This window comes from Narcine bancroftii, chromosome 2 (assembly GCF_036971445.1).
Source record: "Narcine bancroftii isolate sNarBan1 chromosome 2, sNarBan1.hap1, whole genome shotgun sequence".
NCBI classification, from domain to species: Eukaryota; Metazoa; Chordata; class Chondrichthyes; order Torpediniformes; family Narcinidae; genus Narcine; species Narcine bancroftii.
In genome coordinates this window covers 212,900,714-212,917,434 of record NC_091470.1, presented here as the reverse complement: position 1 = coordinate 212,917,434, position 16,721 = coordinate 212,900,714, and the positions used below count along the sequence as shown (strand labels likewise).

The following is a 16,721-nucleotide window of genomic DNA, read 5'->3' as shown; positions in this document are numbered from 1 at the left end:
TATCTCGTTGTCGATCCTTGCATCCGATGAAATGGTGCAGCATAGCAAAACTGGTTGACCGTTTTGAGTTCGGTGTGCCCAATGGAGATGTGGGGGGGCTGGTAGTCATGGTGTGGAGCTGGCTGATGGAGGACCTCAGTTTTCTTCAGGCTGACTTCCAGGCCAAACATTTTGGCAGTTTCCGCAAAACAGTACATCAAGCGCTGAAGAGCTGGCTCTGAATGGGCAACTAAAGCGGCATCGTCTGCAAAGAGTAGTTCACGGACAAGTTGCTCTTGTGTCTTGGTGTGAGCTTGCAGGCGCCTCAGATTGAAGAGACTGCCATCCGTGCGGAACCGGATGTAAACAGCGTCTTCATTTTTGAGGTCTTTCATGGCTTGTTTCAGCATGATGCTGAAGAAGATTGAAAAGAGAGCTGGTGCAAGAATGCAGCCTTGCTTCACGCCATTGTTAATGGAGAAGGGTTCAGAGTGCTCATTGCTGTATCTGACCCGATCTTGTTGGTTTTCGTGCAGTTGGATAACCATGTTGAGGAACTTTGGTGTGCATCCAAGGCGCTCTAGTATTTGCCAAAGCCCTTTCCTGCTCACGGTGTCGAAGGCTTTGGTGAGGTCAACAAAGGTGATGTAGAGTCCCTTGTTTTGTTCTCTGCACTTTTTTTGGAGCTGTCTGAAGGCAAAGACCATGTCAGTAGTTCCTCTGTTTGCGCGAAAGCCGCACTGTGATTCTGGGAGAACATTCTCGGCGACACTAGGTATTATTCTATTTAGGAGAATCCTAGCGAAGATTTTGCCTGCAATGCCAGTACTGCGCACACTGCACTCCACCTAAAAGCTCCTTTGCGCAGGCCCGAGGACAGGTCCACGTCCTCCCCCTCCACGTCCTCCCCCTCAAAAGATGCTCACAAACTCAAGCTAGCATGCTGGAACATCAGAACCATGCTAGACAAGGCTGACAGCCACTGACCTGAACGTCGGTCTGCCCTCATCGCACATGAACTCCTCAGACTCGACATCGACATAGCCGCTCTCAGTGAAGTCCGCCTTGCAGATGTAGGCAGCCTCCAAGAACGCGGCGCAGGCTACACACTCTACTGGTTTGGCAAGCCTATGGATGAACGACGCCTATCTGGTGTAGGCTTCATGGTCAAGAACTCCATTGCCTCCAAACTCGAAAACCTCCTGACAGGCCATATTCACAAATCAACAGTACCACCATCAGAAAGTCAGTGGTACAGCAAGCATTCCACAAAACATCATTCACACCAGAGAGAGAGGAACAGATTAGACCAGCTATTCTCAACCATATTTTGGCTGTGGACCCCTGCTCAGAGTTTATGGGTCCCCTTCTCCGTGAAGTTTATAAAAAAATTTAGACATACAGTCCATTTTGACCTAAAAGCCCGTGCCACCCAATTTACCTACAACCCCTGGCACGTTTCGAACAGTGGGAGGAAACCGGAGCCCCTGGAGAGAACCCACACAGACACGGAGAGAATGTATCAATTCCTTACAGATGCCATGGAATTTGAACCCCAGGGAGAACGTACCAATTCCTTACAGACAGCATGGGATTCGAACCCTATCGATCGCATAAAAGCACTAAAAAATATTTTATTAAATGTGCTGTGGCTCCAAGGAGGTGGAGGCTATAGCCCCTGTTGAGAATGGATAGATTAGACAATATTTTACATTCAACAACTTTTCATCAGAGCTCAGCATAAAATGTGTGCTACGAAGAGACCTAAATATCTCCACGGACAAGCTGTGGGTCTTTAATGATTAACGCACCTCCCTCAGATTCGCAGAAAACAAATTATTTGGCGGTAACAATAACAAAAGCTGCCGGTGCTGGAACCTTGAGCAGACATTGAGCTACTGGACAAACTGAGTGGGCAGGCAGCATCCAGGGGTAGAAAAGGGTTGGGGCCCTTTTTCAAATCTGAGATAAACACAAAGGCTCTGACATTCTAACTTCAGAAGACTGTTATCAGAAGCCAGAATTCTGTACCTGTGATCCTGTTCTGGGTAGTTTGGGTATAAAACGTGCATTCCATCAAGCACTACAGGACCACGTTAACTGGTCTCAGTCAGAGTGCATTTAGCCACTGTGATGAATAGATGTGAAAAGGGCCCTACAGGGGAGGAGACAACAGCAGTGGACCAACAAGGGGTTCAGCAGCTGAATGAGTCACCCCCGCCCGTGGGCTGCTGGAGACTGGCTCGTGGGAACTAGGGATTGGGATCGGGATCCGTGAGGACTTCTGAAAGGCCTCTGGAAGTTCCCTAATCACATTGGGAGTTGGGAACCAGAAGCCAAGGAAGGGGTCTCAGTCACCTGGAGGTCAGATTCACTGCTGGACCAGATGGGAGGCTGTGTGGCTACGGAGTTTATGGGGGGGGGGGTTGGGAGTGGCACAGGAGGCGGGGACCTTGGAGGATATGGGGGGGATTCACAGACATCAGTGTCTCCAAAGGGTCTCTCTTTTTCTTCTGGAACTGGATCCTGGACTTCCTAACGGAAAAACTACAGTCTGTCCAGGTCAGTAGCAGAATGTCAAACACTGTCACGCTGAGTACTGGTGCACCTCAGGGCTGTGTGCTCAACCCACTCGTGTTCACGCTACTGACTCACAACTGCTTCACCAGGTCCAGCTCCAACAGAGTCATCAAGTTTGCAGATGACACAACAGTAGCTGGCCTCATCAACAACAACAATGAGTTGGACTACAGAGAAGAGGTGGTAACAACCTGAGTCTCAATGTAGATAAGACGAAGGAGATGATTATGGACTTCAGGAGGACCAGGAATGACCACCCTCCACTACACATCAATAGTCTGTAGTAGATGGCATAGGGTAAAAAGGCTTCAGACTGCTTGTTATGCCTCAACACTGTGCCCCCTTGCTACTGGGACTGGATTTCCAGGCTAAGTTCAGAAAGTCAGTCTGCAATTCGATGGGCCCTTCCTCCCCACACCCCCACCAACCCCTTCATTGTCTGCAATGAACAGTTCACAGACGGCCCCCTACAGGTGACGTGTGGTCTCTCGATCCTCAAGGTTGACCCTCCTTCCCCCCCCCCCCCCCCCCCCCGTTGTTGTGCACCAATCTCATCCCCGATTGCAAGCTGGTGGCCACCAGGAGAAGACGGAACTGTGCAGCTGACAAGGCATTCATTAAGGCAGCAGTTCAGTACTTAATAAGCTCTTAGAGATTGGTCATGGTAAAGAACGGGAAAAAGAATAGGATGGTCATAGACTACAGCCAGACCATCAACCGCTATATGCAGCTCGATGCTTACCCACTTCCCCGCATATTCAATATGGTCAACCAGATTGCTCAATATCGGGTATTCTCCTCGATCGATCTGCAGTCAGCATATCATCAGCTCCTGATCCACCCAGAGGTCCACTAGTATACAGCATTCAAGATGGATGGCCACCTCTACTACTTCCTCCGGGTTCCTTTTAGCAAAACATATGGGGTCTGTCTCCCAGTGGGAGATGGTCCACATGGTGGACTGCTTCAATCTCCAGGCCACTTTCCCATGCTTAGATATAACCATATAACTAATTAACCATTTACAGCGCAGAAACAGGCCATGTCAGCCCTTCAAGTCCGTGCCGGTTCACTTAAACAACTCCACTAGATCCCCCCTTCTGCTCTCTGCTCATAACTCTCCAACCCGCTCATATCCAACCTACTCTTAAATGACAGAAGGGACCCTGCTGCAACTATCTCCTCTGAAAGATCATTCCATTCTGCCGCCACTCTCTGAGTGAAGAAGCATCCTCTAACATTTCTCCTAAAGTTTCTCCCCCTTACCCTTAACTTATGACCTCTTGTTCCAACCTACCCTGCCCTCAGGGGAAAGAGTCTACTCACGTCTAGTCTATCTATTCCATTCATAATTTTAAATACCTCTATCAAATCCCCTCTCAACTGTCTACGTTCCAATAAATAAAGTCCCAGTCTCCTTAAGTTTTCTCTGTACTCTAGATGCTGTAAGCCAGGCAACATCCTTATAGATCCTTCCTATAATTTGGAGACCAGAACTGAACACAGTACACCAAACCTGGCCTCACCAATGCCTTAAACAGTTGCAGCATCACTTCCCAGCTCCTGTACTCTATATTAAGATTTATGAAGGCCAACATACCATATGCAGATAATGTAACTATTTGTGGCCACGACCTGCAGGATCATGATGCAAACTTCCGCAAATTCCTCCAGGCAGGAGGATAAGTGTATGTTCCATCCGGCTGTATGTCGAGAACAGCGTTATTGGCCCTGACCCTGACCACATGCATCCACTGATGGAGCTAACCCTTCCACATACCCTCAAAGCTCTGATGAGATGTCTCGGGTTCTTCTCATACTATGCTCAATGGGTCCCCAACTATGCAGACAAGATTTGCCATTGGTCAAAGGTACCACGTTTGCCCAACCTTCATTCAACAATATCAAAGGCTACATCGCCAAGGCAACCATGCATGCCATAGACAAGTCCACACTGTTCTAAGTAGAGAGCAATGCATTTGACTTTGCCCTGGCAGCCACATTCAATCAAGCGAGCAGACCTGTTGCCTTTTTCTCACGCACCCTCCAAGGCCCTGAAATCCATCAATCCTGTCAAGAAGGAGGCCCAGGCCAGCATGAAGGTTGTATGCCACTGGAGGCACTATCTCACAGGGAAATGGTTCACCCACCTCATGGAGCAGTGAGATGTCGCATTCATGTTTAATAATAAGCAGAATTAAGAATGATAAGATCCTCAGGTAGAAAAATCAAACTGTCCACTAACAACTATGACATTCTCTATCAGCCCACCCAATGTAAGGAGCCCCCGGACGCTCTATCCCGTGGAACCTGTGCTAGTGTTCAAATGGACAGACTGCAGACTTTCCACAATAACCTTTATCACCCCGGAGTTACCAGGTTTTTTCCATTTTATCAAATCTCAGAATCTGTTGAGGAAGTCCGGAGAATGACTAAAGTCTGCCGCAATTCTACCTACTGGACAAGTCGCACCTAATCAAAGCTACCTGCCCTTTTGAACATCTAAGCATCAATTTCAAGGGGCCTCTCCCCTCCTCCAACCAGAATGTCTACTTCTTTATAATCATTGATGAATATTCCTGTTTCCCCTTCGCCATCCCATGGCCATTCATGATCATGGCCACTGTTATCTTCTCACTCTTTAGGTAACCTAGCTTTGGGTACCCTAGCTTCATCCAGGTGACTGAGGGACATTATTCATGAGTGATGAGCTGAGGTAGTACCTGCTGGCCAGGAGTATCACCATGAGCAGGACCACCAACTGCCTAAGGGTAACGGACAAGTGGAAAGGGAGAACGCCACGGTATGGAAGACCTTCCTTCTGGCACTGAGGTCATGGTGCCTCCTTATCTTCCAATGGCAAGAACACCTCCCAGACGCACTCCACTCCATTTGTATGGTGGTATACCAGAACGAGTAATGGAGGTGTGCTGTGAGGTGTGCTGTGTTGAGTGAGAAGAGTGAAAGAAATGAGCAGTGTCCAGTGATGTCTCAGTACGAACTCCTTTACTCAAAACCAAAAACCTGTGGTTCAAACACCCGTCCACTTTCCCATTAACCCCCGCATGTAGCAGGACAGAGGTGATGTGGACTTCCTGTGCAAGGCTCACCCTGAATCTAAAGTCCTGCTAGACACCATCGGTTGTTTTCCTGTCCACGACTGCTGGGGGCAGGTTCACTCGCTACGTAGGGGAGCCATGTTATGCAGGTGCGATGCTACATGACCACCCGACCCTAGAACCAGCATCAATGATGGCAGTGGTTGCTTGATTTCCCTTTTTACAAGGTCTGTCTCATTTGTGAGGGGTCAGAATAATAACTGGCCATTCACTATTAAGATGAGCCGGTTTGAGGTGGCCCACTGTGAAAGTTTCTTCCCAATGCCCAAGACACAGGTTCTCCCGTTGTGCTGAATTATCTTATAAGGACCTTCATACAGCCGTTGTGGGGTCTTCTGTGTGGTCTTCTGCAGACAAACATGAACACACCCCTTCCCCCATTCCAGGTCGGCAGGTACATACGATGTTACAATTCCATGGTGCGGTGTGGGTTCTGGGCTAAATCCTTCAGCCTCTCCCTGAGTTTTGCGAGGATCTCGGTTGGTGCGTCCTCATGCTTGCGCGATGCTGGAAGGAATTCTCCCGGTACTGTAAGCACAGTGCCATAGACCAGTTCAGCCAAAGATGCCGCCAAATCCTCTTTAGGTGCCGAGCGGATGCCCAGAGAGACCCAGAGGTGTTTGTTCACTCAGTCTGGTCCTCGGAGGCGTGCCATCAGGGCTGATTTTAGATGCTTATGGAACTGTTCCACCAGGCCGTTGGACTGTGGGTGGTACGCCATCGTCCCGTGGAGCTGAGTTCCCAACAGCTGCGCTACCACAGACCATATGGTTGACATGAACTAAACTCCTTTGTCTGAAGTAATGTGGGCAAGGAGACCGAATCGTGTAACCCAGGATGCAATGAGCATCTCTGCCGTCATGTCTACTATGGGAACCACCTTAGATCACCTGGTAAATCTGTCCACTATTGTAAAAAGGCACCTTGATCCTCTGGACACTGGGAGTGGGTCAATGATGTCAACATGCACCTGCTCAAACCTCCTATGTGTTGGTTGAAAAGGTTGTAGTGGTGCCTTTACATGCCTTTGTATCTTGGAGGTTGGCAGTGTGTGCATGTTCTGGCCCAGTGCCTCGCCTGTTTCTGAAGTCCGTGCCACACAAACTGACTGCAAATTATCTTGACAGTTGCTCAGATTGAAGGTTGGCTAACCCATGCAATGCTCAAAAACTTGGCATCTCCAGGCAACAGGAATGATGGGATGGGGTTATTCCATTGAAACATCACACAGAACTTTAATGCCCCTTGGTCTGGTGGACACGTGCTCTAAATGGAGTCCAGTAACCACAGTGCAGTACGTAGGTATCTCCTTGTCCTAATGTTGAGCTAAAGTCCACTCCCGGTGACAAGGCACACACTGGTTTCCGGGAAATTGTGTCGGCAACCATGTTGCTTTTCCCCAAGATGTGTTTGATTGTAGTGGAGAATTCAGATTTGTATGACAGGTGACGTTGCTGGTGAGCAGACCATGGGTCTGACACTTTAGCAAATGCAAAGGTAGGGATTTGTAATCCATGAAGATTGTGAACTCCCTAACTGCGAGAGAATACGGAAAATGGCAGATTTCTGTGTACAGCACCAGCAACTCCCTGTCAAACACACTGTATTTCATCTCTGGGGTCACAGATGTGCCTGAAAAATGCTAGTGGCTTTCACTGGCCATTAACCCACTGCTGCTTCGAGGCATCTGCTATGAGGCCCATAGGGATGTCTACTCATGGGTGGACGAGGAGCATATCTTTGGTTAGGGCATTTTTTGTGTCAATGAAAGCCTTCATCATCTCATCTGACCACTCTTCAGATTTGCAGGACATCAAGGGAAAAAAGAGGTCACATGATCTGGGCCGCAGATGGCATAAACTGGTGAAAGAAATTAACTATACCTGTACCCACAAATTTCTGTAGGCCTTTAACTGTGTCAGGCCTAGCGAATTGTCGGATGGATCCACCTTAGATGGTAGTGGTTTGGCACCATGGCAGTCACAAGATCACAAGGAAAAGGAACAGAGGCAGACCATTTGGCCTATCGAGTCTGTTCCGTGAAACCTCCCTGAGCTAAACTGTTCTTGCATCTAGTTCCAAGTTCCAGCCTTATCCCCATATCGCATGATACCCTGACTCATTAGATACCTTTCAATTTCTCCTTTAAATTCCCCCAAAGATTTGGCCTCCACAGCTGCATGTGGCAATGAATTCCACAAATCCACGATCCTCTGGCTGAAGTAATTTTTCCTCATCTCTGTTGTAAATTGGTACTTTTTAATTCTAAGACTGTGCCCTCTTGTCCTGGAATCATCCAACAGGAGAAACATCTTATTTATATCCACTCTGTCCAATCCATTCATTATTTAAAATGTTTCTATGAGATCCCTCTCATACTTCTATATTCTAATGAATAGAGTCCAAGAGCCACTAAGTGTTCCTCATATGTTATCCTTCTCATTCCTGGAATCATTCTGGTCAACATCCTCTGTACCCTCTCCAACCTTGCTACATCCTTTCTAAGATATGGGTTGATATGATGTCCTAGAAAATTGCTAGTTGACAACCCAAATTGACAATTTGACGGGTTGATTGTGAGTCCAAAATCATTGATAGGATGACAGAGAATACACAGGTGCCAGGTGTTCCAGGTGGGAGCAGATGACTACCATGTGGCAATGGAAGGTTTGTACTGTGTTTTAAGACCAAAAGGTATTCAAAGGAACTCAGAGGCCGAATGGGGTGATGATGGCCATCTTTAGAATGTCTGCTGGGTTTCACAAGTTCACAATATCCATTTGAAATGGCTGGCACCAAATGGGTTTGTTCACGTACCATAGGTCCAGATGGTGCTATTGTTGGCTGCTGTGAGGTCTGGTCCAGCCTTTTTTATTCCTAGAATCATGGCCTGAGGGACTGACGACACTGACATCAGCACCCATATCTACTAGGAACCTGCGCCCGAAGTCTCTGTCCCAGACATACAGGAGGCTATCCCACTGGCCAGCTGCCGTAGCCACTAGCGACATCTGGCCCGTTCGTTTCCTGGAATCGAGCACAGTGATCGGCATCTGTGAGCCCTGGATCCCCACCTTTGGTGGTAGAAACACCAACCAAAATTGTCTCCATGACTGGTTGTTGGCGCTGCTGGTCTTGTTGCTGGGGTGAGTTGCCGTTGTGTCCTTGGATGTGACGCAGTACTAATTTCAGCACTGGCTGCGCCATGTAGCTTTGCGTGCCAAAGAAAGTCTGCATATGCAGCGACCCTTCCTGGATCTGTGAAGTTGTCATCCATTCTAGAAAGATTAGTTCAATAAGCAGACAGGGTCTATGGCCATCTTCCAGCACTAGCATATCGTTCATCATCTCTGACAATTCCCAGTCACCCAGACCATCCATACGGAGTAAACGAGCGGCCCATTCACGGTGTGATAAGCTGAATATCTCTAATGACAAGTGCTTGAGTGCTTCATACCTGTTGTTTTCTGGAGGCTGCTGTAGAAAATCAACTACTCGGCCCGCTGTTTCTGGGTCGAGCACAGCCACTACATAGTAATACTTGCTTTCGTCTGCAAGAATATTCCTGATCTGGAACTGGGGCTCTGTCTGCTGAAACCATACCAGTGGCTGAGTTGTCCAGAATACTGGCAGCTTCAGGGCAACTGCACTAGCTTCGTTCATTATTTTTCTAGCTTTGAATACTTTTGAATATTGGGGTCACCAATCTGGCAGTGTGCCACAACGACCAACGGAGGTTGGCTGTGTTGAGTGAGAAGTGTGAAAGAAATGAGCTGAGTCCAGGGATGTCTCAGTACAAGCTCCTTTACTCAAACCAAAAACGCTTGATTTAAACACCGACCCCTTTTTCCGACCAGTGGGACGGAAGTGATGTGAGCTTATCGTGAGAGGCTGTCCCGCATCTAAAGTCCCGTAAGATGTCATTGGTTGCTTTCCTGTCCGCGACTGCTGGGGCCAGTTCACTACAGACACCTCATGAACGAATGTTTGCTTAACCCTAGGAAGTCTGCGTCAAGGACAATGCTGCTCGCCTGGCTTACCTCCCCAGGACTGGTCCTGCTCTGGAAGCACGCCAGGCAATCTAAGACTGACCCACTGGTTGAGATGGTCCACCTTCACCATGCCTTCCTTGTCGGGTGTGAAGACACAGTCTCAATCCGGGACCTGGCACCATTGGGAGCCACCCTGACCATCACTAACATTCAAAAGACACTTCCCCCAACTTCAACCTTAGGGCTCCCAGAACCTGCAGCTAACCACCACCTACCCATGGCCACTATTGTCACCAATGATGTACCAGCTCCACACTCCCCCACCACCCCACCTTTTAATAGGCCAACCTCACAAGCTGCTCAGGATGCTACGGCAGTGCCCCAACCATTGCCATGTCATTCACTGCGGAAGAGGAGAACCCCCCCCCCCCATAGATTTAACCTTCTCACCCTGCAGGACTCTTCTTAAAAAGGAAAGGTGAATGTGGTAGACTACTGTTATGCCAGGATTGGCTGCTGCCAGCTGGACACGCTTCCCAAGACCGATTCTGCCCATAGCCCCTTGCACCTCCCCCTTTCTCTTTGCTTCAATCAGTCAATGAGGTTGATGGTTGTTTCAGTCTTTAGTTAAAAGCCTCATAGTTTCACAACTTCACCCTTTTGTGATTCTTGCTGGAGGTGAGTGGACCAATGGCACTTTTTTGTCTTTAAAGGGCAAACAAAAATAACCAAATGTTTTGTATGTATGTGCATGACAGTGAAGTAACCTCTAACCTTGACATATTTACAATCTCCCTGCAGAATATTCCCACAAATATCTTGTTCCACTGGTAAGGAGCTTGGCCAATGTGAGGCGACATGGTGTGGATTCTTTCCCTGTGAACAGGGCAACGAGGTTAAATTCGAGCAACTCTTGCTTCTGTAGCCACAAGGGCAGAGGCAGCTGTTGAATAACTATGCTAAGCTATCAATATGCCAGTAATATATGACCACCAGCTTGTTTATCAGAGACAGACATCAAGGGTCAGGGTCAGTGTCAATGAATCGCACGTGTGTGCAGCTAAATTTCTGGACCCATATGTAATGAAAGACAACCGTGAATCTCCCCATCAGTGGATGCAGATATCAGCCACAGATCAGTCTTCAAAGTTAGGACATTGCCTTACCTTTTACAATGATGAATGCAAACGCCTTATCACCTGTGCCTCAATCATTCATCATCTCCTGCCTATGTTGCAAGGTCTAATTCTGGTGTTTTGAATTACAAAAGGAACTGCTGTACAATGGATCAGTCTACCGTGATTGAATGTGTCCATTCATTGCTCGGTACAGTTTATTTATTTAACATGAAACTTTAAACGTTAACTCGAGTTCTTTATTTAAAAGTTCTAAAGGACAGCATTTAAAAGCTCTTTCATTTCTGGCCAAAGTAATAACAGTGAAGTGAACATCAGCAAATCCAAGGGTTCCTCCACTGAGCAGGCCTTCCAAGTGAATTCCAGTGCCCCACTATGTGGTGATTGGGAGCCATTCCACCTGTGTGGTGGAGGGCATGGATGCATCAGCTGGATGCCTGAAGTCCTCCCCCTCATCTGTGGACCCTTTCTCCCTCTCCAGAATTCCTAATCCACCTGGACCTCTCCCTCACCATGTGTAACTCCTGATGAGGCATTGTTTGCTGTGAAATTTTGGCTCTAACCTTCCACCCTCTGTACTTCAGAACCAATCCTTGCAATGTTTTTAAATCTGTGCTGGTGTAGTCTGGAAAAATGACCTCAACTGAGGTCAAGTGTCATCCAGAACATAGAATCTAGAACATTCCAGCACAGTATATGCTCTTTGGCTCATGATGTTATGCCACCTTTGGTCTAACCCTTCCCTACCTCATCCCCATAACCCTCCATTTCTTTTACATCCATGTTCCTGTGTAAGAGTCATTTGAGTGTCCCTACTGCGCCAGCCTCTACCACAACCCCAGTGATGCATTCCAGGTACCTATCAGTCTTGTTGTTAAAAACTGACTTCTGACGTCTCACCCAAACTTTCCACCCCTCACCTTAAAAAGATGTCCTCTGGTATTTGCTAACTCTCAGTTATTTCCTCATGCTTCCTTCTGGACCATGACTCCACTATCAATCATTGCCTCCCAAGCAGTGACAGACCTCAATGCCTCAGGAGGCACCACCTCCAAAGCTGCCAACCTTGTAGTGCCCCAGCCCAGCGCTGCCTGCTTCTACTTTCTGCCCGAAATCCACATGGAACACTGTCTACTTACAACCCTTGTTTGAGCCTGATTTTGCCCCAAAGAACTTACTTCTTCTGATCTTGAACCCATCCTTTCTCACCAGATGCATGACCTTCCCATTTACACCAATGGCACTTTGACTTATAGAACATTATACCACAGAAATAGGCCTCTTCGGCCCTTCTAGTCTCTGCCAAACCATTTTTCTGCTTAGGCCCATTGACTTGCACCCAGTCCATAGCCCTCCATACTTCTCCCACTCCAAATTCTTCTTAAATGTTAAAATTGAGCCTGCATGCACCACTTCAGCTGGCAGCTCATTCCATACTCCCACCACTCTGTGTGAAGAAATATCCCCTAAACATTTCCCCTTTCACCCTTAACCCATGTCCTTTGGTTTGTATCTCAGTGAAAAAAGCCTATCTACATTTACACATAATGTTAAATCTTCCCTCATTCTTCTAAGTACCAGCGAATAAAGTTTTAACCTGTTTAACCTTTCCCTGCAACTCAGTTCCTGAAGTTGAGGCAACATCCTAGTGAATTTTCTCTGCACTCTTTCTATCTAATTGATATCTTTCCTGTAGTTAGATGACCCATACTGCACACAATACTCCAAATTTGGCCTCATCAAATAAGACCAAATTTGATCTTGTACAACTTTACCATAACATCCCAACTCCTACACTCAGTTCTTTGATTTATGAAGCCCATTGTACTTCAGATGCATTCTGCCACTTAAAATTTCCAGTTTTCTGGTCCCAAACTGTTCATATTCACCATGTACATATACAATCCCTTTATGTCTGTCCCACATTAGGAGGATCTGAGCCCCTTGACTTCTTCCTTGAACAGAAGAATTCCTTTCCACTAACACACAAAATAGCTAAGCATTGTACCACTTCACTCATTAGTTCACATGTGTAGCGCTAGGCATGCGCCTGATCCAAGTTACATCCATCTTTCTGCAGGGGATGGGGAGTCTTTTATCAATCCTCTCTGGGCCCATTCCTCCTACATTTTTCTCAAAGGATAACTGAGAGATTGGTGCTGCTTCTGCACCAACAGAGAAGCCAACAATGTCATCACCATATTTCAACCTGCCCTCATTTCATCTCATGCTTCTTTCCCCTCTCTGAGTCTCTACATCTTCATCCTGAGAGAGAGGTGAGCTACCAAAATCCACCCAAGCTTGCGACAAAAATCCACTCCAAGCAATAAATAGAAGTGTCGGATGGTCAGTGGGAGCAGTTCCTTTGGTTGTTCAGCGTTCTCACTGCCCATGTAAGAAGCTTTTCCTCAGCCTGGTGGCGCAGGCTCTGAGACTCTGTACCTCGTCCCCAACGGAAGCAGGTGGAAGATGCTGTGGGCAGGGTGGAAGGGGTCCTCAATGATTTTGCATGCTCTCTTCAGACAATGATCCCGGTAAATCACATTGATGGGGGCGGGGGGAGGGAGACCCCAGTTATCTTCCCTGTTGCTCCTGTAGATTGAGCTCCAATCTGATGATCTACAGCAACCATACAATGTACAGATGGGTGAACATAGTTACATTGAGAATGAGTCTAGCACCAAGTTACCAAATATCAATTATTAACATGGGAGTAAGGAAAACAAGCAGCAAGCTCATGGACCTATACAGATTAAAGAGGAAGACAAACATGCTGTCTTAAAGTGAATAAGGGTGGATAAATCTGTGCTATAATGTTCTATGGGTCTAAGTGCCATTGGTCCTTCAGACTTTGAGGGAGGCTAGTGTAGAAATTGCAGGGGCTCTGGCAGAAATATTTAAAATGTCCTTAGCCATGGGTGTGGTGCTGGATGAGGGTAGCTCATGTTGTTCCATGGTTTAAAAAAGGCTTCAAAAGTAACCCTGGAAATTATACACCAGTGAGCCTAACGTCAGTAGTAGGTATATTATGAGAAAATATTTTATGAGATCAATTATTTGGTAGCCAGGAAATGATTAGGGATAATCAACATGGCTTTGTTCATGGTAGGTTGTGTTTAACCAATCTTGTAGAGTTTTTCGAGGAAGTTCACTAAGGAAAGATTGTAGATGTTGTCTACATGGACCTTAGTAAGGACTTTGACAAGGTCCTACATGGGAGGTTAGACAAGAAGGTTCAGACGGTAGGTATTCATGGTGAAGTAGTAATGGCTGGATGGGAGAAGCCAGAGAGTAGTGGTGGATGATGCTTCTCAGCCTGGAGGCCTGTGACTGGTGGTGTGCCTCAGGGATCGGTGCTGGGAATATTGTTGTTTGTCCTCTATATCAATGATTTGGGTGATAATGTGGTAAATTGGATCAGCAAGTTTGCAGGTGACACTAAGATTGGAGGCGTTGTGGACAGAGAGGAAGGTTTTCAAAGTTTGCAAAGGGATCTGGACCAGCTGGAAAAATGGGCTGTAAAATGGGAGATGGAACTTAATGCAGGCAAGTGTGAGGTGTTGCATTTTGCAAGGACAAGCCAAGAAAGGACATACATAGTAAATGGCAGGGCACTGAGGAGTGTGGTAGAACAGAGGGATCTGGGAATACCAATACATAATTCCCTGAAAGAGGTATCACAGTTGGATAGGGTTGTAAAGAGAGCTTTGTCATATTGGCCTTTATAAATCAAAGTATTGAGTATTGGGATGCTATGTTAAAGTTGTATAAGGCATTGGTGAGGCCAAATTTGGAGTATTGTGTGCCGTTTTGGTCACCTAATTACAGGAAAGATATCAATAAGATAGAAAGAGTGCAGAGAAAATTTAATAGGATGTTGCCCGACTTCAGGAGCTGAGTTACAGGGAAAGGTTAAACAGGCAAGGACTTCATTCCCGGGAGCGTAGAAGAATGAGGGGAGATTTGATAGGGGAAGAGACGGAGTAAATATAGATGGGCTTTTTCCACTTAGGGTAGGTGAGATACAAACCAGAAGTCAGAGTGAAATGGGAAAAGTTTAGGGGGAAAATTAGGGGAAATTTCTTCACACAGTGTGGTTGGAGTGTAGAACAAGCTTCCAGCTGAGGTGGTGAATGTGGGCTCAATTTTAATATTTAAGAAAAATTTGGAAAGGTACACGGATGGTAGGGGTATGGAGGGCTCTGGACTGGTCCAGGTCAGTGGGACAAGGCAAAAAAAGGTTCTGCACAGACTAGAAGGGCCAAAGGGGCCTGTTTCTGTGCTGTAATGTTCTCTGGTTATAAAAGACAAGCTGCATTCGAGAACTTCTTCAGGTAGAAGGGTTAAGTTCCATCGTATCATCTTGCATATATCTCTGCTGTCCATGATGTGACAGCACGGACCGGGTCCGCTCTAGTGCATCTCAATTCAGTACAATCATTCATTCTGCAGTTGTTTCATTCACAAATTCACCATGTGCAGCACCACATGATCCTCATCCAGTGTTACACTCTTACACAGGAGCATGGATGTAAAAGAAATGGAGGGTTATGGGGATGAGGTAGGGAAAGGTATGCAACAGGAACACAAAAGTTCAGCTTTCTTAAATATTTCCTTGAGGATCAGCAAGCCTTTTCTTCTGTGAAGATATGACAAGAACACCATCTACAAATTTGCTGATTATACCAGGAAGGGGGTGAGTCAGTATATAGAAGGGAGATTGTCACCAAATCTAAGAAGCTGATTGTTGTCTTCGGGAAGGGAAAGCCAGAGATATACAATCCAGTGATCACTGGGAGATCAGAGGTGCAGAGGGTGAGCAAATTTAAATCCTTGCGAGCCATTATCTCGGAGGAACTTTTCTGGACCCAACACACCAATTGAATCGTGAAGAAAGCATGTCAGCTGCTTCCTCAGGAGTTTGCAGAGGTTTGGCATGACAATGGAATCCCTGGCCACATTGGGGGATGCAGGGAGGTGTGGACCGCAATAGATGATGCCATCAGAGGAGGAGTCATCCCTGTGCAGATCCACCCCACGGTCCAAATTTATCCAGCCCACAACCTGATTAGCATATATGGATGCCCGAAGCCTGGACGCCTCCCCCTACCCCACCATCTAGTACCGCAGCCCCCCCATCCAACACTGGTGCAACCCCCTCATCCAGAGATGCTGCCACCCCCCCCCCCCCAGTCCAGCACCACTGCCACTTCCATTTAGTGCCACCCCTAGCACGCCTTGTCCAGTGCTAACCCCCTCCCATGCAGTTTCATAACTACCACCCCCTCATCCAGAGTCATCACCACCCCCTCCCCAGTGCTGCCATGACCCCCTCCAATCCAGCACCACCACACCCCTCATCCAAAGCTGCTGTAAACCCCCCCCCCCATCCAACACGATGTGTGATTTGGTACAAAAGGAGATCTATGGGAGGTTGTGTGACACCATGAATTACCGCAGGTAATAAGGAGATTTGGTATGACACTGGAAACCCTGGAAAATTACTAGAGGTGTGGTGGGAAGTGTGCTGAAGACCTACATCACGGTCTGGTGTACCCTGCAGGGTACCCTGTACACCCTGGTGTACACCGATACACCCTGCAAAAAGTAGTGGACACAGCCACGGAAATCACAGGCAAAACTCTCCCCACTATTGGGAACCTCTACACGGAACACTGCTGTCAGAGACCAGCAGCAATCATCAAGGATCAACACTCTCTATTCTCACTGTTGCCATCAGAAAGAGGGACAGGTGCCACAAGACTCGCACCAGCAGGTTCAGGAATACCTGCTACCCCTCCACCATCAGATTCCTCAATGACAAATTCAATCAGGGACTCATTTAAGGACTCTTGAGCACTTTATTGATGTTCTTAATTCTCTCTGTATTGCACAGTTTGATTACATGTGTTATC

General features: G+C 47.1%; 1 long non-coding RNA gene across 1 annotated transcript in view; it reads left to right on the top strand.

Moving 5' to 3' along the window:
* The window catches only part of LOC138755062 (uncharacterized), a 62,448-nt gene extending 51,492 nt beyond the window's left edge, over positions 1-10,956 (top strand). The window contains exon 3 of the long non-coding RNA XR_011352012.1: positions 10,472-10,956. This is a non-coding gene — a long non-coding RNA (uncharacterized lncRNA). The remainder of the gene's footprint in view (positions 1-10,471) is intronic.
* Positions 10,957-16,721: the final 5,765 nt, after the last annotated feature.